At 40.5% G+C, this 23,434-nt stretch overlaps 1 protein-coding gene across 3 annotated transcripts in view; it reads left to right on the plus strand.

Moving 5' to 3' along the window:
* The window catches only part of SGCD (sarcoglycan delta), a 423,227-nt gene that overhangs the window by 230,711 nt on the left and 169,082 nt on the right, over positions 1-23,434 (plus strand). The window lies entirely within an intron of this gene.

Raw genomic sequence — 23,434 nt, forward strand, 5'->3', positions numbered from 1 at the left:
AGTGAAAATACAGATGAGGTTTGAACTAATTAGGCAGTCAATTTCTTTTTTTAATTTTTTTATTGTCTTTATTTTTTTGGATAGAGACAGTTAGTAATCAAGAGAGAAGGGGGATAGAGAGAGGAAGAGAGACAGAGAGATACCTGCCATCCTGATTCACCACTCATGAAGCTTTCTTCCTGCAGGTGGGGACCAGAGGGTTTCAACCTGGGTCCTTGTGCACTGTAATGTGTGTGCTTCACCAGGTTCACCACCACCCAGCCCCAGTAGTCAATTTCAAGCATTGAAGAAATATTGATCAAATGTCTCACTCTCCATCAGTATTTCCTTCTTTCCCCCTGCCAAGTTGGCTAGTTAAACCATCAGTTTGAGTTACTGTGTGTACTTTTCAGTAACACTGCACCTATATTAGACTTGCTTAACTCATCAGTTTGAACCAGCCATTTCTCTTTAGTGATGCTAGCCAATTACTAAATATTTTTGGCTTTTTCTTTTTAATGTCATTCTAGAGATTGAACGTGAGGTCTCATGTGTGTTCTTTACTGCCTGAGTTGCTTCCCTAGTGTGCTTTAAAATAGAGAGAAATAAGGAGGGAAAGAACAAATGGAGTTTTCCTTGTGTATTTATGTTGTTCTTGGGAATCGAACCCAGGACCTCACATCTATAAGGCATGTACTGTTCTGCTGAGCCACCTACACTATTTCTGGCTTTTAGCTTTTCTAACTCTTTAAAAACATGAAAGCCAGAGGCCAGGAAACTAGATGACCAGGTATAATGCATGCTTCCTCACACATAAGGCTCTGTGTTCAAGTCCTGGTACTACCTGGACACACCATGAGCATCACCAGCAGAAATACTTGTGTGGTGCAGTAGTGCTGAAGTATTTATCTTATCTTTTTTTAAAAAAAGAAATAGAGAATTAATTAATTAGGCCTAAGAAGCCCCATTCAGTGTTATCACACATTTGTGAGGCCCTGCCTGAGTTCTCTCCCATTAAAAAGTTTAATAAAACTAATCAGTTAAAAATTTGAAAATTATTCTTATTTCTAGCACCACACGAAAATCAAGCTGCAGAATATAGTCCATCAACCTCTCTAACCTATATTAGTGACATTTCCAGAAATGTATAAAAATCACAATCAGATGTGATTGCATGTGGAAATAGATGGTAAATTTTAAGTAAATGGGTAGAATAGCTAAAATGTGTTAAATAAAGTAATACTAATTCTACAGCAGCAAGTTTAGTACCTCAGATCTACCATTTGTTCTATGTTATTTTCATTTCTTTTTTTATTTTTTTTTAATATTTATTTTTTTTATTTATTCCCTTTTGTTGCCCTTGTTTTATTGTTGTAGTTATTATTGTTGTTGTCGTTGTTGGATAGGACAGAGAGAAATGGAGAGAGGAGAGGAAGACAGAGAGGAGAAGAGAAAGATAGACACCTGCAGACCTGCTTCACCGCCTGTGAAGCGACTCCCCTGCAGGTGGGGAGCCAGGGTTCAAACCGGGATCCTTATGCCGGTCCTTGTGCTTTGCGCCACCTGCACTTAACCCGCTGCGCTACAGCCCGACTCCCGTTATTTTCATTTCTAAGAACACTATATAAAAGGGATTATACAATTAGCAGAATGAATACTTTTAAGAATGAATTAGTGTATCAACATCTTTTTGGCCATCTATTTAGCATCCAATTCAAAAACAAGAATGATTTTCTTTTTTGTCTGCAATTGGGTGATATCTGTTCAGCTGGGAATATTTCTCAAGAGTGGCTTGGGGCAAAGAACTTTAATATTCCCCATTAGATTAATATCAGAGCACCAAGGAGGCAACAAGAGTAGACTGAGCTGTTCTGAATTGTTGAAAACTTGGAAAAAAAAAAAGCTATTGGATCAGAAGAGCACTAGAACAAGATTAGAAGATGCTGTAGTCTTTAGGGGATCCTGTCCCCTCAAGGACAGGGATTAAATGCTATGTGAACAAAATTGGGATTCTAGTAGCAAAGGCAAAAGAACTTTCTATTGCTAAGAAAACTACCAGTCAAATTTGGCGTTACTTAAGGAGTTGTGTCCCCTACACACATTGCTCACCTGAGCCTGTAATGTGACCCATTTCCACCCTCCACTCTGACACCCCATTTAGGGTACACCCGATTTTGCTTATAGATCAGCTTGGCAAGAATGGTCTCAGAGGAATAATTCACAGTATCATTTCTTCATAGATCATAAGGGTTTTTGTTTTCATGAGCCATCATCTGATGATTTTCCTGATGAAATAAAAAATCAGTGTCCAGTTCAACAAGATCACTCAGCCCTTCTAAACAAGAATCACTAATGAAGCAACTCAACTTCATTTGGGTTTTGTGTTTCATTGATTTGAGAGAAGCTGAAATCGGCTAAGCAATCCACACATTATTCAATATACTATCTGATTTCATTCTTGAAGGTTGCAAACCTCATAGAGTCATTACAGATTGATTCATGTGTCAGTCACTTAGGAAGATACATTAATGAGAAAATACTCATCTTATAAAAGTTTCACCTGGGAATTGAATGAAAGCTGGAGACTTGCAGGGTTTACTCCCTTGGGTACATGTTAAAGGATCATGCCACTCATAAAAACAGATTGAAAACACATACACTAAATTAACTGCTATGGCAACCAAAGCCCAGCCTTCCCTTAAAAATACTGTGTGAACTGAGATACCATCTCACACCTGAGAGAATGGCTTCCATCAACAAACCAGGAAATGACAGGTGTTGGAGAAGTTGTGGAGAAAAAGGAACTCTGCAACATAGCCAATGGGAATGCAAACTGGTTCAGTCTCTTGGACAGTCCTTAAATAATAATGGAAGTACCTTATGACCCAACAGTACCTCTCTTTGGCATTTATCCAATGGACAATCAAGCACTAATTCAAAGGAACATATGCACCCCTATGTTCATAGCTGCATTATTCACGGTAGCCAAAGAGTGAAAGCAGCCTAAATGTCCATCATCAGATGACTGGCTAAAGAAGTTATGGGATATATATTCCATGGAATATTATTCTGTGATCAGGAAGGATGATACTGTGTTCTTTGGAACAAAATGGATGGAACTGGAAGTGACTATGCTTAGTGAACTAAGTAAATAGTTGAAAGACAACTACCAGATGGCTTCACTCATGTGGAATCTAGAGAGCTGATTTACATGAACTCGCCAAAAAAAAAAAAAATCCAAATAAAACAGAAGTATGCAAACTTGTGAGAACTATGGTAGCTATTTGGGAGGTAGAAAAGTAGGATATGGAACTTTAGTGTTAAGTATGGTGTGGAACTATACATTGTAACAAACAGAACAAACTTAATAATAAAACTTCAGAAATACTGTGTGGATGTGTTAGTGTGGAAATTTGCAAAGCCAAGGGATTTAATGCCATGAAACTCTGTATTACAATCTCCATTTCAATATGCTAGACATCTTTTGAAATGCTAAATATAACCACGATTTTTTGGCAGAAGCTACTAGTAGAATGATTGAATGGATAAGGATCAAGGAGACCTCTAATCACTATGTATTATATTAAACAAAGTGACAGATTCAGCCTTATCACAGTCTTCTTACTCTCCATATTTGAAAATATATCTACCAAATCCTGTGTAAAAAGGAAATTATAGTGAAATAGAGTTCTTGAAAGTAGCCCATATGAAGGAAGAACACATCTCCACATGCTGCTGCTGGATGTGGTGGCATCCTATGTTACCATTTGACAAATGAATGGTGCTGGCATCTCTTTCTTAACTGTGTGGTCAAGATGGCAGTGATATCTACATCAAGGGTAGCTGTAAATAAGCACACTAATGTTTGCTAAGTTCTCAGTGTAGAACTTGATATAAAGCAAGGGTTCTAGAAGCAATATCTCCTAGTCTTAAACTCCTTCTCATGGGGGCAGTGGTGATGGTGAGGAAGATAATGATACTTTGTTACTTTTCAGAAAAATAGCAGCTTCATCTAGTCTGAATCTCAGCTGGTATTTGGTCTTTTCCTGAGACAGATGACTTTTCTTCCTTGTCTCAGATGTCACCTATAATAAGTGTATTCCTCAGAGGAAATCTATTTTATACTCAATAACTTTTAGTTAAATTTTTCTCAGAAGCTCTCAATGCTACACTCACTTCTTTCACTTTCTTGTGTTTAAAAATTTTGCTAGTTCTGGCATACTTAGATCACTGATGCAGTCTGTTTTAAAATACAGCTTTTTGTTCCAGCCTGGAACCCCCACCTCCCTGGAGGAAGCTTAAATGCTATAGTTTCTTTCCTTCTCTCACTTTCTGTCTCTATCTGAAAAAACCCAGATCACTCACTCACACACACACACACACACACACACACACACACACACACACACACACACAAAGAAAGAAATAAAGAAAAAGGAAAGGAAGAAAGAAATAATGGATGAAAGAAAGAAAGCAGTTTGTGGTATATGATAAATACCTTAACTTATTTAGAAACTTTACATCTGATTTTCTTTGTTTATGACCCAGATTCATGTCCAGCCTCTACTACACTGGGGGGAAACTTTGGTGCTGTCATTCTTCTCCTCTCTCTCTCTCTCTCTCTCTCTCCCTCCCCCCATCTGTCTTGTTATCTGAAAAAGAAAGTTGACCTGGAGCAATGAAACCCCAATGACAATGACAACAACAACAAAATACTTAGACACTTTAATCCAGTAGAATATTTCCACCCATTTTATGACATATCAAAAGAAAAATATATGTGTCAGGTGATGGCATACCTGGTTGAACACACATGCTACAATGTTCAAGAACCTATATTCAAACCTCTGGACCCCATCTGCAGGGGGAAAGCTTCATGAATGGGCAAGCTACAGTTGTCTTTCCATCTCTCTCCTTCTTTATCTCCCTCTTCCCCTCTCAGTTTCTGGCTGTTTCTACCCAATAAATCAAGATAATAAAAATTTAAAAGAGAAAAATATGATAAGACAAGTACACTCTGGTGATGCTCAAAACCAGTCTAAGTACTGTTTCATATGGATTTTGAATTCCACATCTGAGAGGGAGTATACCTGGATTTGTTGATACTTAGAAATTGGAGAGATTGCTATATTCTCGGAAATCAGAGCTATTTATTCTCATTGTGGTGTTTTACATTTTTTGTAGCTTTCTTGTTTTTAGAAATTTTTAAGTCTCCCTCCCTTTTTTTTTTTTTAGTGTGGTAAGAATGGAGCTTTGTTTTTAGTCTAAAGTCCCAAGATATATCAACTCTGTAAGCTGAAAGTCCCTGGGAGTTAAAATAGATCAGTAAACTCATTCTGTGAATGGATCCCTAGGGACCAGAGAAGAGGGTGGATACAGCCTCCTTGAACCCAGAACCAAATCCAGAACCTAGTGCCCTTTCATATCAACACACTGTGTGGTGGCACATTTCTCTTTTGTAGGATGAGATATATACAACCATTTACCTCTCCTGAGTAGATAACTTACTGGAAGGCATATAAAGTCCCTGAGAGAATTCAAAGCCCTTAATAAAACTGGAAGCTCCACCAGAGTATGCAACAATGCCAAACCTAGCTACAACTGATGGAAATCACAGCAATGATATTCTCTGCTCCATACCTGTGTTGCCAGGGTTCCATGAAGGAAGCTAAGTCACTTATAGTGGAAAAGATATGTGAACTGCAGATATGAAAGCTTGTAACAGAGGCTCACAGATAGATTTTTCCTTTTGACATGAATATGTTTCTAATATTTAAATAGTTAAGAGACTTTGCTCTTTCTAAACATTAACATTTTTCTGATCCTCATAAAAAAAATAGATGTGGCAGTATTCTGAACTTTAAGGGCTGAAGCTGAGCAGAGCTACCACCTATAAATGAACATTTGTTCATCAGTTTGCCACAGTCCCCACAAGTTCCTATTGTCTCATATTCAACCTGATGATGTAATTCACATCATGAGCCCCTGAAGTCCCTTGAGCATGCAGCCACTGTGCAGAAGCTTGGAAAGGTGATTGAATTCTTCATTCATGCCTTGCTTCTTACACTGATTTCTTTTCCTCAGTGTCTCCAGTATGGTCTAGTGCCTGTGCATTTAGAAAGTCTGCTGGCTCAATGGCAGGAAGTAGTGGTCTCAGAGCTTCTGGAAACTGAGTATCCCCCCTTTCTGCCAGTCACCACCATGAATCTTCTAGAGCATGCTTCCTTTTCATCTTTATTCTTGTGACCATAGCATAACAGAACTGGGGAGGAAGCAGGCAAGGAAAAATACTGTTGGAAGTTTGGATTTAGTTTATTCTGCTTAAAGCAAAAAAACAAGAAAGGGAATATGAACTGATGGACAGTGTGCCTACTCTTTGTCCAAAGAGGCTCCTTCGATGATTTTCTTATGACAAGTAGAGCTGTGTCTCTGCTTAGTTTCCAAATCAAATGAAAGTTGCAGTAAGCAAAACAGCTTTGGCTCCCAGCTGAACATATTGCGCACCAAACAGCATTTTCCATGCCACTTGCATGAAACACGAGCATCTTGCTGTCTTTAATTAAGAAGTTAACTGGACCATGAAGTATTGCCCAAGTAAATAAAAGTGATTTGCACCAAATTGGGGGTGGGGAGGCAGCAAGCATCTTATCAGTTCTTTGCTCACACATAAATTCCAGAGATTATAAAATATCAGAAGGGTCATCTAAAAGCCCATCTGTATGTGGATCTTATTAACATTCCCAAAATGTAGCTCTCCTTTCATGGGCTGTAATTTGTTGGAGATGAGAGTAGGAGCCAGCTGCTTAGCCTTTATTTTTTTTCAAGCAGACACACTAATTTTGAATAGATCGTCACTTAATGCTATGGTTGGTTTGTTTGTTTATCCTGGGAAGCAGAGATGGTTATTCAAAGCCTTCTGGTTGCCATAGAATTAGAGCAGGCTGGTGGGGCTTTTGTTCTCCCTTTAATGTGGGAGAAATTGACTGTGTGTGTTTGCTTTGAGAGAGGCACATGATGAAACCTTAGTTGCTAGGGGCTTTGGTTAGATCTCAGTTATCACTCTGTCAGCTAGACTTGAATGGAAGAAGTAGGTCCAAACTTTGAATGAGATGAGGATGTCTACTTTTATCACTTGTGGGTCATGGGGCAAATAGGCTTCCACCATCATTTTCTTTGGAGTGCTCAAATAACTCCAGAGCTGGTGTAAGAATGGCCCCTATTAGTATTTCATTGTTTATTCCTGCCCAACTCCTACTTCACATATTCCTTCCAGGCAGTGCCAGACCACTTTTCTACAAAGGACCTGAAATAATAGATATATATGCAGGATCACAGCAGCAAAAAAATGCAGTGGATTATGACCAGGAATGTATGACTCAGAAGTAGAGGCAGATGAAGGAAGTGTAACAGGGAACAAGGTACAGACCAGAGTATCCAGTCATTACTATGCTAAGTCTGGAGATTGGTTCTGAAGCCCAGCCTGTTGCATGAAACCTTCCATCTATACTCTCTAGAGATGGATGCAGTGTCCTGGAAGGGGAAAGAGACTCAAGGTGGGCAGTACAGAAAGTGTACTACAGTCAAAGTTTGGGAGTCGAAATGCTGTTCTTATCCAACTGATCCACAGGGAGCCTGAGGGGAAGTCACACTTCCTCAAGTCTGTCTGTGAACCAGGAAGGTTGGACATGACCAGTCATTTTCAAGATTTCTTTTTCATTTTTTAAAAAATACTTTTTAAATTGTCTCTATTTATTTGATAGTGACAGTCAGATATTGAGAGAAGGGGGAGAGGGAGAGAGAGACACACAGAGATACCTACAGCACTGCTTCTCCCTGCAGGTGGGGACTAAGGGCTGGAACCCAGGTTCAAAATTCTTGTTTTTTAAGTCGTGGAGTTATTTTGTAAATGGATTTTACTCAGAACTCCCAAATTCAAACCAAGTGAAGGCAGATGTGACTCTGGGTGCAGGGACTAGCTGCAGTCCAATGGAATTCCACCTTCTAGCCTGAAAACTGCCAGCCTCCACTTCATCTAGGCTTCTGTTCAAGGGGATTTCCTCCTGGAAGCTCAAACATGTTCCTTTCTCTTTATTGTCTTTCATTGTATCACAGCCTGTGCCTTGCTTCTTACTCACATGTTAATTTCCATCTCTATACTATCTGTGTATTTTTCACTGGGCTGCATCTGTATTCTTACCTGTATACTCTCCCCTATTACTGTAGAACCACCATGACAACAGGGACAGAGATAGGCAGGTGCTGAGTGATGTTTAGAACAGGTTCTGTGTCCAGGGAGATAGTTCAGCATTAAAGCACAGGACCTGCATGCAGGAGGGCCCAGACTGAGTCCCTCGCACAGTATACACCAGAACTGAATGGCACACCAGTCTCTCTCATAAAAGGGGGTGCATTTTACAAATAAAAACAAATGTCATACATCTCTTAAGAAGAGGAGACTCTCAAGAGCTCCAGTTTCATAGATCTAAATCTTGGCTGGGGGATGGCAAAAAAAAAAAAAAAAAATCTTACCATGTGTGTATCCCAGGTTCAAGATCCCATTACATTGAAGGAAGCTTCTGTACTGTCTTCTCTTTAGTACTATCTTTATCTGAAAATGTCATCTAAGATAGGTGAAGCCCTGGTGATGACAAAAAATAAATCCTGCTGAACTACCTATTCTACCTTGGCTTTATTTATTTATGTGCTTTACTTTCCTTTTGTAAAATGGGCATAATAACAGTTCTACCTCACAAGCTTAAATAGGATTGTGTTAATTGATTTGGAATTTATAGTACAGTGTCTTGAGTCAAATCACTATATATATCATTATATATATATAATGATATATATATATATATATATCAGTATCATTGTTACTTCTAATACTTTTAATGTCATTTACTTTGTTTACCTTTTTTTTTTGCCTTTAGTGTTATTGCTGGAGCTCATTGCTTACACTATGAATCCACTGCTCCTGGTGGCCATCTTTTTTCCATTGCTGTTACTGTTTTTATTGTTGGATAGGACAGAGAGAAATTGACAGAAGAAGGGAAGACAGAGAGGGGGAGAGAAAGATAGACACCTGTAGGTCTGCTTCACAACTTGTAAGGTGACCCCCCTGCAGGTGGGGAGCCTGGGGCTCAAACTGGGATCTTTGAGCTGGTCTTTGTGCTTTGCATTATGTGTACTTAACTCAGTGTGCTACCACCCAGCCTCTTCTTTACCACTCTTAATCCTTTTCTTAGCTAGTGCTTGTTACATGGAAGAAAAGGGGATAAAAGGTTTGAATGAATAAATGAAATATTCTCTTACAATATTTTAGGCTCAAGGATTCTGTGAGAGCCTTTTGGTTAGATAAATAAAAGCCATCTCTTGGGAGTCGGGCTGTAGTGCAGCGGGTTAAGTGCTGGTGGCGCAAAGCACAAGGACCAGCATAAGGATCCCGGTTCAAACCCCGCTCCCCACCTGCAGGGGAGTTGCTTCACAGGCAGTGAAGCTGGTCTGCAGGTGTCTTTCTCTCCTCCTCTCTATCTTCCCCTCCTCTCTCCATTTCTCTCTGTCCTATCCAACAACGACAACAACAATAACTACAACAATAAAACAAGGGCAACAAAAGGGAATAAATAAATAAAATAAATATTTTAAAAAAGAGTTAAATATCAGAAAAAAATACTTTTAAAAAAATTTTTAAAAAGCCATCTCTCTTTTATTGGAGAACATAATGAAATCTCTGTGTCAATCACAAGCTAAGTGTTCAGTTCTCTTGGCAATGCATGGGGCTGCCTCAAGGCTGGTGGTTCTGAAGGTTTTCAAAGCCCATCTTGCCCTTCATGGTGGTTCTCCCTATCCTAAGTGTTGATTCACACCATCCTGGGGATAATGGAAGCTTAGCAGCAAGAAGCTGGTACAAAGGAAAAGCTTCAGGGAAGGGAAACAGCACTTCTGACACTTCCAGTCTTGGAGCTTCTCTAGGCCTCAGGAGATTCAGGATCCTCTTACTAGCCTGTAATGACTGTTTGGTGCAAGACTGCTTCCTGAGTGCTTTGTGAACAACCCTTATGAGGAGACAGTGCACAGCAGAGACTGCCATGGTTTACTTTATGTTCCTTCACTAGAAGCAGGAACATAAGCCTGTGAAGTAGCCTCTCCAAGCCAACAATCCCAGCAGAGTACTTGGGGGAGAAAAATGGAGAAGAGCTAGCTATGAGGAAGAAGGATGTTTTAATAAAGTCTTCTGCAAAGTTCTGGCTTGGAAATAAAATAAAATAAGGGCATTATTTTCTTAATGTGTCCATCAAAACAGGCTCATCCCCAGGGCTTTGTGTACACACACACACACACACACACACACACACACACACACACACGGAAATATAGATTCATTGTCAATACCACTGGTAATTTTCCAGGGGCTATAATTGCCAGAAAGAGCATGTCACTGCCATGTGAAGTAAAGCAAACTCCTCCCCCCACTTTGATTCTGTGACCTCCATCAGTGACCCATGGCCAGGCATCACCTCTGGAAGCCTTATGCTGCAAATCATCACCAGGGAGCCCTTACATGACAGTGGACTAAATTATGAATGTAGGGCTTTCTGCTTCCAGGAGCGAGTCTGTGTTTATTATCGGTGGCTCTACCTCCAGGCAAGTACCAAATGGACCCCAAAAGCAATGAGGCTTTTAAAACTGATAAATATTTTGCAGATGTATCTGTTGCATTTTGGAGGGGGAGGAAGACTGCTGCAAAAATCACCACTTTGGGAGGATGAGCCAAACTAGATTCCTTGTTTCAGTTTTTGCTTCTCACCCTTGCTTGGTGCAGGAAGGTGAATTCCCTTACCTTCTGAACCACAGCTTCCATTCTGTAACAGCAGAGTTACAGGGAGAGAAAGCAGTGGCTCTCTATACCAAAGGACAAGTAAAGATGGAACAGTAGTTGCAATTCCCCTCTACCAAGATGTGTGGATTCATTTCAGACCTTAGGTAAGGTTCAGGCAGTTCTGATAACAAATAGTAGAGCAATGATATAGAAAGCTGGGTTAAAGAAAAGAAAATTATAAAGCTGGATTGGGATGGGGAAGACTGCCTAATGGCTATGTAAAAGACTCTCATGCCTGAGGCTCCAAGATCCCAGGTTCAACCCCCACCACCACCATAAGCCATTGTTCTGGTGTTCATCTCTCTCTCTCCATCTTTCTCTGTCTCTTTCATTGAGAGTAAATGAATAAAATATACACATGAAAACCAAGTTATCCTTAGGTAGTAGCTCATTAATATGTGAGAAAGGCAACTTTATTTTAAAATCATTTGTGTGTGTTCTTAGTTCTCATGTTGTTTTTGCTGCAAAGAGTTTGTTGTAACTAAACTAAAAAAGAACTATGGCTGTGGCTGTGGCACATTCTGCTGTGGGGCAGCTGAGAGTGGATTTAAACAATTCAAAGTTTTATTAGGGTGATAGAGGGCTACATGACAAATATTTTAGATACCTCAAAATAAGCAATTATCAGCAGGGTTAAGAATATGCGAGGCCCATAAAGTCCATGAAGTTCAGCCCCACAAGATAAACAATTATCAGCAGAGATATAGGTTGCTCAGGGCTGTAGAGGAGAGTCTAGAGTTTATCGGCTAGCTGAATCACACATGTTCAGTTCCCAGGAGCAGCAGCCATGGCAGATACCTCACACACCTCAGATCCATCTGACCAGGAGAAGATGCAGTAGCCAAGGAAACAGGACTGTTTGGTCCACCCACAATCCTTTGTAGGCTTATGCAGATCATCTCCACCCACAATCCCTGTGAGTTTGCACAGATCACTGTATGTTGTCGCCAAGATGATGTCAACGGAGTCCTGTGTCCAACTTCCTATATACTAGTCGGCCAGTATATTGTGTCACCACAGAGTTCACTCACAGTGTTTCCTTCATCCTTTAACAGTCTTATTATTTGATATAATTGGAGCTTCACCACTCTAGACCACTGTCCAGATAGACAAAGATAGAGACAGAGAGAAAGACACTGTAACCCATAAGCCTCCTTCTATATTATGGGGTCTAGGCTCAAACCTTGCAATTATGTGTGAAAAAACAAGCACACTATCCAAGTATGATATCTGGCCAACCCTCTTCATCCTATCTTAATAGACTTCCAGTTACAGAAGCTCTGGGAGAAACTTAATGACAACAGGCTGTGAGGGCCTGACCACAAAGTTAGCATAAAATGAAGGTCCATGCTAGCACTGCCATAGACTCAGTGAGGGCATTGGGAACCTCTCCTTCCAGCCAGGTTGCTACCACACAACTCACCAAGGGACTCATGCCTCCATGGGACCTAGCAGTATTGAGTCTATGGCGGAGTTTCATGACTTATAAAGGATTACTTTTGTAAAGTCATTTATGTCTCCATAAAGATAGTACCCAGAGCTGAACATAAACACCTTGTGCCATAGACCTAAAGGACAGGAGAATCTCTAGTGCTTGACTCAGTACAGGAAAAGGACTCTGCAGATGCTTGGGCAATTCTATTCTCAAAATAACTACCTAATCACTACCAGGCAAAAGGAATGGTTTGCAAATGTTTCAAATATGGCCAAGTGCCCACAAGGCTTTAATAGTTTCTTGTCAATAATAGAATATCTAGCAAAAAAAATTTTAAAGGATTTACTGTTACAGAAGTCAGACCTCCCACCTTCTGTACTCCATAAATATCTTTGGTTCATACTCCCAGAGGAATAAAGAATAGAGAAACTTCCAAAGGAAGAGAGGGGATATGGAACTCTGGTGATAGGAATTGTATGGAATTCTACCCCTCTTATACCACAGTTGTAATTAAATAACTAATAAAAATTATATAATGTGTGTGTGTTTTGCTGTTGTAGCAGTTAAGTTAATTTATAGGTAAAAAAGTTCCTAGTAGGGACTTTGCCCATAGTAATTGCTCATAAATGTCTGCTAAACCGGATGCTAAGTATTGCCTGATTACATCTTCATTCTGCAATAGGAGACAGCTACAGCTTTAATGTACACTTATCTTCTTTCTTCCTTATAGTAACCCTGGGAAGATCTACTTCCTTCATATTCTTTTTGGAGATGCACAGTGAAAAACTTAGGAAAGCGTAGGAAGACCATGAATCTGGGATTGCAACCCTTGTTGACTTCAAGCCCGTGTTCTAACAACAAAGCTGTCTGACCTTTGGGTACTAGGCAGTGGTTGGTTATTAGCTAAAGTTACTTTGCCTGCTGCCTGAGGAAACAAGTGGAACCCTGGCTGGTCCCTGGAGAGGAGAGCATCCTCTATCCTTTACCAGTTGCTAGTTCTCCAACCACTCTCCACGCTACAGATAGTCTCTGCTCTGGAGGTTTCCCTCACCAGCACACTGCTTTCCTTCATTCTCCAGTGGATCTTCTCAACCATATCAACTCGCACTACAGGAGGTCATTGTATGGTTAGAATTGCAACTTGATACCTGTTTGTAAATAAGCAAGGATCTGTCTGTTCAGTTGGACTCAGGAACATGCCATGATTTCTGAGAGATCTTAGGTTCTCTGTATTGTATGGCTTAGTCCAGAACCTTAGTCTGCAAACTACCTTTTAATTTCTAAGTGCTCTTCTGGCTTTTCATTCTGAGTGTGTCAAGATGAAACAAATATGAAATTATAAGAACCCTGGAATTTTCAAAGAACTAGCTTTTCTTAATTCTTATTTTTATTTTAAGAGCCAAAGCACACTAAATTTTGTTAGTGACTATTATGTCAATTCTTACAAGTTCCAAAATATTCACTCCAGATACATAGGGGAGAGCTTAAGTCATTATTTATAGTATATTCCTTAGGATATCCAGGCTTACTTGCCTCTGGAAGTCCTTTTCAAGAAAGAGTTCTGGCATAGGCATTCAAACTTCAATTTATTTTAGAAAAATTTCAAATATAGAAAGTAGCTGTGTCCACTATCATTCTCAGTCTTTGAAGTGTCCCTTCACTTCTTATCAACTTCTTTCACTTCTGAAACTGACAGTATGGTCAAAGGAGTTCCTAGAACACAGCAAATGCCTTTCCATGAATTCCTCTTAACTTTAAGACAGACACTTTCTTCCATCTCCTTTCAGTGTTATGGTGGGAGAACCTGTCAAAGTAACCCCCGTGAGTTCATATATTTTCTTGATCCAGTAATCACTTGTGGTGACCTAGGGAATAAATAGCTCGATGTTTTCCTTACTGTGTGTTTCATTTGTAGTTAAGTGCCAACACTGTAAGTAAGCATCACTATGCCCTTCATTCTAGGCTTTGGGCACTGATGAGCCTATACTATCATCTCCATCGAGTCAGCAGGCATACCCCCCACTCCACAGCCAGCAATGCGTAAAGTAGCACTTGAGCAACTCTTAGCCGTTCACTGTTCACTTCCGCCAGCCTTCCGGTTTCCTAACCTGTTCTCACATCCTGACTCATAACCCACCAGTAGTTGCTTATAGTCAGCTCTGCAGCAACTGGGATGCCCCTTTCTAACTCCATAGTGAGGTCCTATATTACCACTGGACTCTAGAGTTCTATTCCAGATTACCACACCACTTGGTCTCCTATAACCCTGTATGGAGGCAGTCTCTCTGGGTATATCCATTCTCTTGGAAGAACTTTGAACTGGTTACCAATGAAGGCAGTATAGCCTTGTATCAAAGTGTGTGCTTTAGAATCAGACCAAAACTTAGTCTGAAGCTTGACTGCTACTCACTGCCTTTGTAACTCAGGTTTTTCCTCAGTGGGGGGAAGAAGTAATGATGTAAAAGACTGATGTTGTCGTATGGTACAGCCTCTCATCCTTCTTTGATAGGTATCTGCACACCAATCCCACTACCAACTTAGATCCTCCTCTACCATCATGCACTGGATGCCCAATGCCCATTCAACCTGACCGACCCCCACCCTTGCCCTTGCTGTAACACCATGTCTAGTCCAAGTTTCACCTTGTGTTTTACATTTTCCCTCTTTTTTTTAAAGTTCCATCTATAAGTGAGAGCATCCTGTATTTATCCTTCTCCTTTTGACTGATTTCACTTAACAAACAGGTCCATCTTTGTTATCTCCAGTAGTGAATGATAATTGTAACTCAGTGAAGACAGTTGAGTTTCTCTGGCTGGAATATGGGATAACTGAGAATATCATAGAAAATTAAATCAGACCCTACCTGAAGGGGTGGGGGAGCTTCATGAGTAGTGGCACAGTGCTGCAGGTCTTTCCTTCTCAATTTCTCTCTTTCTCTATCCAATAAATAAATTAAATATAGAAAATTAAATGAGAGAACATTTAGTATGCCTAGAACAGTGTCCATTGCATGTAACTTCTGTGAACAGCCTCCATATTTGTTATTAAAAGATTCTGGGAAAAAAAAAACTGAGAGGCTGCCTTCAAAGGATTGGAAGCTCTCAGGCTACTGTGTCACTGCAAATATAAATAAGGTTCCTTATAGAACTCTCCATTTATTAATTTCAGTTACATTGGTCAGATGACTGATTCTGAACCCAACTGAAATTGCACCCTCTTAACTGAAGCAAATGGAAAGGGAAATATCTCTTTCCCAGAAGCCAAAAACCATTTCCAGAGCGCTGTCTATTCAACCCATGCATGCAAATGCAGCCGTGATGGTTTCATTGATGGTTGTTCCGAATATTACACACCAGTGTTAGCCTTAAAGAATGATTCCAGGGCTTGTCTCCTCTTGGTTCACAGGGTGCCCCCTCAAGGGAAACAGAAACAAAAGCAAAGGTAGGGAGCCCCACTTGGTACAGCTGATTGACTTTAATAGGTCCTGATTATGCTGCTCATATTCCATGAAATTAAAAAGCTTAGAAATGTTATGAGCCATTACCCTTCCATTTAAGGCAGCTTATGACATGTTAGCAACATTTAATGAAATTCTCTGCAAAATGCCACTGGCATGCACAGTGAGATTCCATGTTGAAATTCAACTTGAAGAATTACGGGAAAAACTTTGCCCTCAACCTGCTGGTCTAGATAACACCTGAGACCCACGTCAGGGTACATGAAGCTTCTCCCCAGGCAGAGGGAGATTCACTTGCAGGTATCAGGAAGTGGTGCTACTCTGATCTTAAGGATGAAGTAGAGATTATGAAGGCTATCCTATTTGTATTGGTGCTTAGTGTGAGAGTCAAAATGGCCTGCATTTTTATAGCTTGACAGACTTTCAGACTTAAGTCCTTCTTAGTCAATTCTCTCTGTTTGTTGAAGATCTAAAACATTCTTCCAGATACTCCAGAGTGTCACTGCCTGCCCTCTCTTCAGTGAGCTCTTACACTATAATTTGGGAGATAAGACTTTGTACCAGAAGACAATTTAGGCATAGGAAATGAGATGATTAAACCCTAGATGACAGAGGACTGATTATGTATACAGTGAAACATCAGGAAGTAAAGATATTACAATGACTAAGTGGGAACTTTTTATACAGTCCAAGAAAGATGAGTAGTGAGCAATCACTCATTTAGGGGAAATAAGTTTTCTCTGTTAAATATTTCCTTTGAGCTTTTATGATGAGGCTTTTTAAGAGCAGGATGCTTGTGTTTTGTCTGATTCTAAAGGGTTACTTCCAACTATTTTACCATCTTGCTGGTGACATGTACCCTGTTAGTTGTAGAGAACTTATATATGCTTTCTCTATATATTGATGCAATCCTCTTGGCATTCTTAAGGGGTAAATCATGTCAATTCTGTTATTGTAAGCAAAGAGAACCAAAGACAAAATAGGTCATTTTTTAATTTTTGTTCATCTTGAAGTTGGTGTGAGAGTTGTCACAGTTCAAATCTAGATCTGAACCACCGCAGAGTCTTGGGTTTTCTTCTCTTTTCTTTTCTTTTTGCCTCCAGGATCATCACTTGAGTTTAGTGCCTGCACTACAGATCCACTGCTCCTAGAGACCATTTTTTCCACTTTTTGTTTTTATAGGATAGGACAGAAGTTGAGAGAGGACCAGAAGATAGATGGGGAGGGGGAGAAAGATAGATGTCACTGCTTGTGAAACAACCCTCCTTAGAGGTGGGGAGCCAGCCTGGGGCTTGAACCGGGGTTGTTGCATGGGTTCTTGAGCTTTGTATTATGTGTGCTTAACCTGGTGTGCTACCACCCACTGCCTCTAGCTTTGGTTTTCTATCTCAAGTGTTGATCTGCTTGACAGATGAGGTCACAGAAACAGCTTGTTTTTTTTTCTCTTACTGTGAGCTCTTTGCAGGTGGGAGATAGGCCTACTGTGGGACTTATTCCCCATTGCATTTATTTGTTTATCATAGTGCTTGACATGCAGCTGATAGTTTCTGAGAAAATGTTTAATTGGCATGTTAAGTGCAAGTCAGCATTTTGTTTTTTTTGGCTGAGCCAGGGCCCCATCCAGCACATTCAGTTTGACTCCTCAGAGCTGCTTTTCCATTCAGAGATCCAGAAAGAAGAGACATCACCTCCGTGGAGCTTTCTCCAGTGCCATAGCACCTTCCCTATGGTGTCAGAGCACAAACTAGGGCCAAGCATTTAGCAAAACACATGTTTTACCTGGAGATGTCTCTCTAGATCTCCTAACAAGAGTAAAATGCAACTTTATTTTTATAATCTCACTTCTTTGAATTTTGAGTTGGGTGTAGTATGTTTTACATCCCACATGGAAATGTAGACAAGCCTTCCTGAATGTTCTGCCCATTATGCATTTATGCTGAATGGTGTTACTTTAAGGGGCAAAGTACAGGCTCGGTTTATACAATCTGGAAGTCACAACTAAGATACTGATCAACACCTGAAGCTTCATTCACAGTGGATATGTATGTCTTTTCTCTAGACAGAGCATACAGTTGGTGACTCCTGCCTTTGGAGCTTAGGTCGGTTTCAGCTCTAACTGACGACTTCAGTTGATTTTTTTGCTGCTGGCTTCAGTAATTATTTGTTTATTCATTTATTTATCACCAGGGTTATTGCTGAGGCTCAGTGCCCAATGGCAACTCCACTATTCCAGACAGCCTCTTTCCTTTTTTATTAGTGATTTAATATTTATTTACAAGATTATAAGATAATAGGGCTACAGCTCCATACCATTTTCACGACCAGAGTTCTGTGTGCCCATCTCCTCTATTGGAAACTGCAGTAGTTCTCCCAAGGTCAACCCAGATATGGGTTGACTTCATATCTATAATATATATATATATATGTATATATATATATATATTTGTCTATATTTTTCTATGTTCTTGTCTTCACTTCCTTTCTAAGTCACTTCTACACCTGTTACTACTTCTGAGTGTCCTTCCTTTTTTCCTCTTCTCTTTCAGATAAGAGAAACTGTGCCTGACTTCCTATGGTGTTTTTCAGATTCACTGCCTTTTCAGTAATGGTATAAAAATAAGATTTATAATTGTATATAATAATAATAATAATATCAAAATAAAACAATAACAAAATTTCTGATGACCAACTCTTTGGGTCTTGGTAGAATTGGGATTCAGATCCCTTTGGTCATCTTCCCCTCTTATTACTCTTCTGGGAGTATGGACCAAAATTCTTTTCAGGGTTCAGAAGGTAGGGATTCTGGCTTCTGTAGTTGCTTCTCCATTGGGTATGGGTGTTGGCAGGTGGGTCTATACACACAGCCTATTTCTATCTTTCCCTTCTGCTGTAGGGCTCTGGAGAGGTGAGGTTCCAAGACACATTGGTGAGGTCAACTCTGGCAGCCTCTTTTTCCTTTCCTTTTCTTTTATTTATTCCCCTTTTCCTTTGCTTTGATTTCTTTTATTTTTGGTAGAGACAGATATAAATTGAGAGGGGAGATGGAATAAATAAGGTGAGAATGAGAGATGCCTACAGCTCTGTTCTACTGCTTGTGAAGCTTCTTCTCTGTAGATGGGAACCAGATTCTTGAATCCTCATCATTCTTGCTCATGGTAGCATGTGCATGTGTGCTCTTCTGGGTGTGCCACCATCTGGACCCCTAACTTTGGTTTTGGACCTTAACAAGATGTTGTCGCTGCTATTGCTGCTGCTGCTGGTGGTAGTGGAAGTGGGGATTTGGGAAGGGACTGTTTACTGGCTGAATAACTATCTTATGGGACTACTAGATGGTTAAGCTGACTTTATCCATTGTAAAGCTTTTGTGGGATTCTTTTAGAGAGAGCCCAGACCTTAAAACAGATGCATTTCCTACAACTCTTGTGGATGAAGTAGACAGAGCATTCCATTTTTGGAGACGGCTTCTCCCCTCTTTCCATCCCACCAGAACAAGTTGTGCCTCCCAGAAGGTTCTCCTGGAAGGGCTTTAAATTGGGCATCTGCTACCTCCCCAATGACCTACCACTGCTTTCTGAAAAGCAATCAGACACCCTTTACCTGATAGAAAAAGACATACTCAGCAGCTCTCTTTCTGACTGCTTTACCTTCCCTGGGTTCACAAAGATGGTGATGGGGAAGACATAGCAAGGTGTCAGATTAGAGTTACTGAAGTCTTGGGTTGAGACTTGAAAGGCCAACCTCCCTCTGAAACTTTACATATCCACGTATTCCCTTACCTTCATGCTCTCCGCCCTCACAACTCGAAGCCAATGTGACTATTTCCTGTCTGTTCTACACATGTTGAGCTGATCTCTTACTCTGGAATGTCACAACACTGACATTCTCTGTGTGTGGTTTAAACATTATTCTTCATTTCTGCTCAAGGAGTTTTGGTAACTAGGCTTTGGGGATTAATGTTTAGGGCACTGCCTTTTAGCCCTACCTAATCCTAAAGAGGCATTTTTTGGCATACTGGTGGAAAGGAGAATGCTTCTGCCCATCCTAGATGTCTGTGGGAGTAGAAAAGGCAGTGGTGCGCCTGGGACAGTACACACATTACTCTGTGCAAGGACCCAAGTTAAAGCCTCTGGTCCCCAGCTGCAAGAGAGAAATTTCCAGAGTGGTAAATCAGGGATATTGGTGTTGTTCTCTCCATCTATATCTTCCCCTTTCCTCTCAATTAGTCTCTGTCCCATAATAAATAAATAAGACAAAGAAACATATGACAAGACAGACTGATGTTTCTGCTCTTTGACCTCCCTCACCATCTGATTGCTCTGGGCCTGGAGGACACTGGCTTTTCTTCTTGGTGGGAGATGTAATGTGTTTTCCCCATTGTTGAGCACCTGCAAGCCACTTTGGGGCACTGACCAAGGCCTCCTGGCTAACAGTCTATCTCCCACAGCTCTCTCATAGCCCCAGCTCTTCTGGAATAACACCTTTGGCAAGACCCACTGCCAGACTAGGCGCACAGAGTGGTTGATGGAAAGCAATTCCACTGGATGCTCCAATGATGTCATTCAGAGCATTTCACTTTACTTGGCACAGGGGGGAAGGCAAGCATCTGCAGAGTAGATGATGAAAACCACCCTGAAAAAGACTGTTTCCAACTTAAGCAAGCAGAATTTGGAGTTAATTGTGTTGTAATTTGGTGCTTGTTGGGTTCTTATGACACCTTCATTTGCTGACCTGCATTTGTATCATATTTTAATGGGGGCTGAAGGAAGGAATCTCAATCCTGGCACCTAGAGGTTCCCCTCTAATCCATGGCTAGAGCTAGGATTTCAGTTCTTTCTCTTTGTACCTGGGGTTCTGTAGCCTGTTCCCAGCTTTTAATGAGAGCAGGCACATAGCAGGTCTTTCTGGATTTACTGTGAAACGGGTTGCTTTCATGCTTTTATTATAATGCCTCCTATATAACAGTGAGGAGCAAAATCTGTGCCTTGTCTATGCCTCTCCATCATCGTGCTAAGGGTTTGGATGCAATTTAGCAAGAGCAGGTTCTCAGTTAGCTTGTAAGGGGCAAGGGAAGAAAGAGATAGAGCAAAGAAGTTTAGCAAGGGAGAGAGGGAGACACAGGTCCTGCTGTGATATCCTGCCCCTGTCCAATCTGGCAGGGTTCACATTATCCTTGAACCCTTCCTGAGTGTTCCATTGTCTGTTTCATTCTTAATTCTCATTTCTACTTGGACTGTAAACCCAATCAAGCTATAGATAACAACTGACAGTTTCATGTTAAACCCAAGGGATGTATGTACTTCGTCACCAAACACTATAGGGCACTCAGAGCTCAAAATAGTACTGGTGGGCCCTTTGACAGATGCTTTCAAGACGCCCTGACCAAGGGTACCACATGATCCTTCTAAACTCATGCCAGAGTAGCTACCTATTGCTCTTGCAAGACTCAATTCTGACCTGCATAGTGAGGGTAATTTGGGGTGCTGTGAACAGGATGAGGAGCTGCTGGCCTTAGCACACTTAGCTCTCCCTCCATATGTGAGTTCCAGGTCTGAGACGTTAGAATAAACAGATTGAGGTTGGCCAGGTAGTGGCATACCTAGTTGAGCACACATATTATCATGGCCAAGGACCATGTCCCCACCTGCAGGGAGGAAACTTCACAAGTGATGAAGTAATACTGCAAGTGTTGTTCTTGCTCTCGCTCTCTCTCTCCCTTTCTATTTTTTTCTTCTCCTTCTCTTCCTCCTCCTCTCCCTCCTCCTCCTTCTTCTCCTCCTCCTCCTTTTTTATTTATTACCACCTCCAGGGTTATCACTAAGGTTTGGTGTCAACACTACAAATCCACTGCTCTCAGTGGCCATTATACTTGAGGGAACAGAGAAAAAAAATGAAAGGGGAGAGGAGGGAGGGAGGGACAGAGAGAGAGAGAGAGAGAGAGAGAGAAAGATCTGCAAACATACTTCACCATTCATTCCCCTGCAGGAGGGGAGCTGAAGCTCAAACCCTGGTACTTATTCATGGTAATATGTATGCTTAAGCTGATGTGCCACTCTCCAACCCCCCCTCTCCCTCTCTGATTCCCTTTTCACTCTTCATTTCTTTGTTTCTATCAAATAAATTAAATATTTTAAAATAATAAATAAGTAAAAGTAATAAAAACTAAGAAAAAAGGTTTTATCTGAAGGGTAAGGTGTGTTGGGAAAAATATCTGGGGCTTCATACATAGATCTTGGACATATTCCTGACACTGCCAAAGTGTCTTTGTCCTCTGGGGTAAAATGGAAGCATGAGCTCAGAAACCTTGTAAATACCAAGGAGAACAACATGCTGTGACTAACCTACTTTCTATTTTATGTATACAGCAGTCTTAAAAATATGAGTGTTTAAGAAAACAGACTCTGAGAAAGTTTGGACTTGCACAAACCTTATAGGGAGTTAGGAATTTAACTCCATATTCCCTAATGCCAAAATCTGCATTATTATTATTATTATTATTATTATTATTATTTTATTATTTACTGCCATCAGGGTTATTGTTGGGATTCAGTGTCTATACAACTGTACTATTCCCAGCAGTCATTCTTTCTCTATCTTTTTCTTTCTTTTTGATAGAGGGTTAGAGACAGAGGCAGAGAAAGAGAGAGAGAGAGAGAAGGAGAAACATCTGCAGCACTGCTCCTCTATTCATGAAGCTCCCCCTTCCAGAAGATAAGGACTAGAGGCTTGAACTTAGGTCCTCTAGACTGAGGAGAAACTATTAATGGGCTATAGGAAAGAGCAAATAGGAAATCAGCAAAGACATTAAGTAGGAGAATGGAATTTAGAAGGGAACAATAGTGGCAATGGGGAGACCTGGAGAAACCTAAGTGGTTTATGTGAATCCTGATAGCAGCTTCCAGTATGATGGGAGCCCAGGAGATAGATTGCTGAGATTACAGAAGCTCTCTGGAGATAGAGTTGGCTAAAGATGCCAAGACCGATGAGAGAGGGAGAGAAAGATAGGACTCAAGGATGTCTTTTGGATTCTTGTGGTGTTGTTTATTTTTACCACTGGAGCTATTGCTGTAGTTTGGTGCCTAAATGAGGAAGCTACTGCTCCTGGTGACCTTGTTTCCCTTTATTAATTTTTTGGATAGAGACAAAGAAATTTAGAGGGAAAGAGGAGAAAGACTTGCAGAGAAAGAGACACCTGCAGTTCTGCTTCAGCATTTGTGAAGCTTATCCCCTACAGTTAGGGACCAGAAGTATGAACCCACATCCTGCACATGATAACCTGTGTACTCTATTGAGTGTGACACCACCTAGACTTAGAGTGTGTTCAGAAAAAAAAGAAAAGAAACCATGTTTTAGCCTTGCCAGAATCATAAAAATAAGTGCTCACCATTGGTGGATGAAATGAAATCTAACCTTTACAGAGACTCTAACATGTATCTATAATTATGATAATCTTGCATTTACTATTTAATCTTGCACTTTATAGCAGCCTTATGTAGTGAAAATCATAACATACACACTTTACATACCAGGAAGGGAAGCATTAGAGAAATGAAATAACTCACAGAGGTCATAATATTGGCAAGTAAGGGAGCAAGAAACTGAAACCGAATCTGTTTCTGAGGTCTTTTTCTGAAGTATACACTAGCCCTGAATACTATGACAATGCTATTTTTCTGATGCTTTAATT

This window comes from Erinaceus europaeus, chromosome 9 (genome assembly GCF_950295315.1).
Source record: "Erinaceus europaeus chromosome 9, mEriEur2.1, whole genome shotgun sequence".
Classification (NCBI taxonomy): domain Eukaryota; kingdom Metazoa; phylum Chordata; class Mammalia; order Eulipotyphla; family Erinaceidae; genus Erinaceus; species Erinaceus europaeus.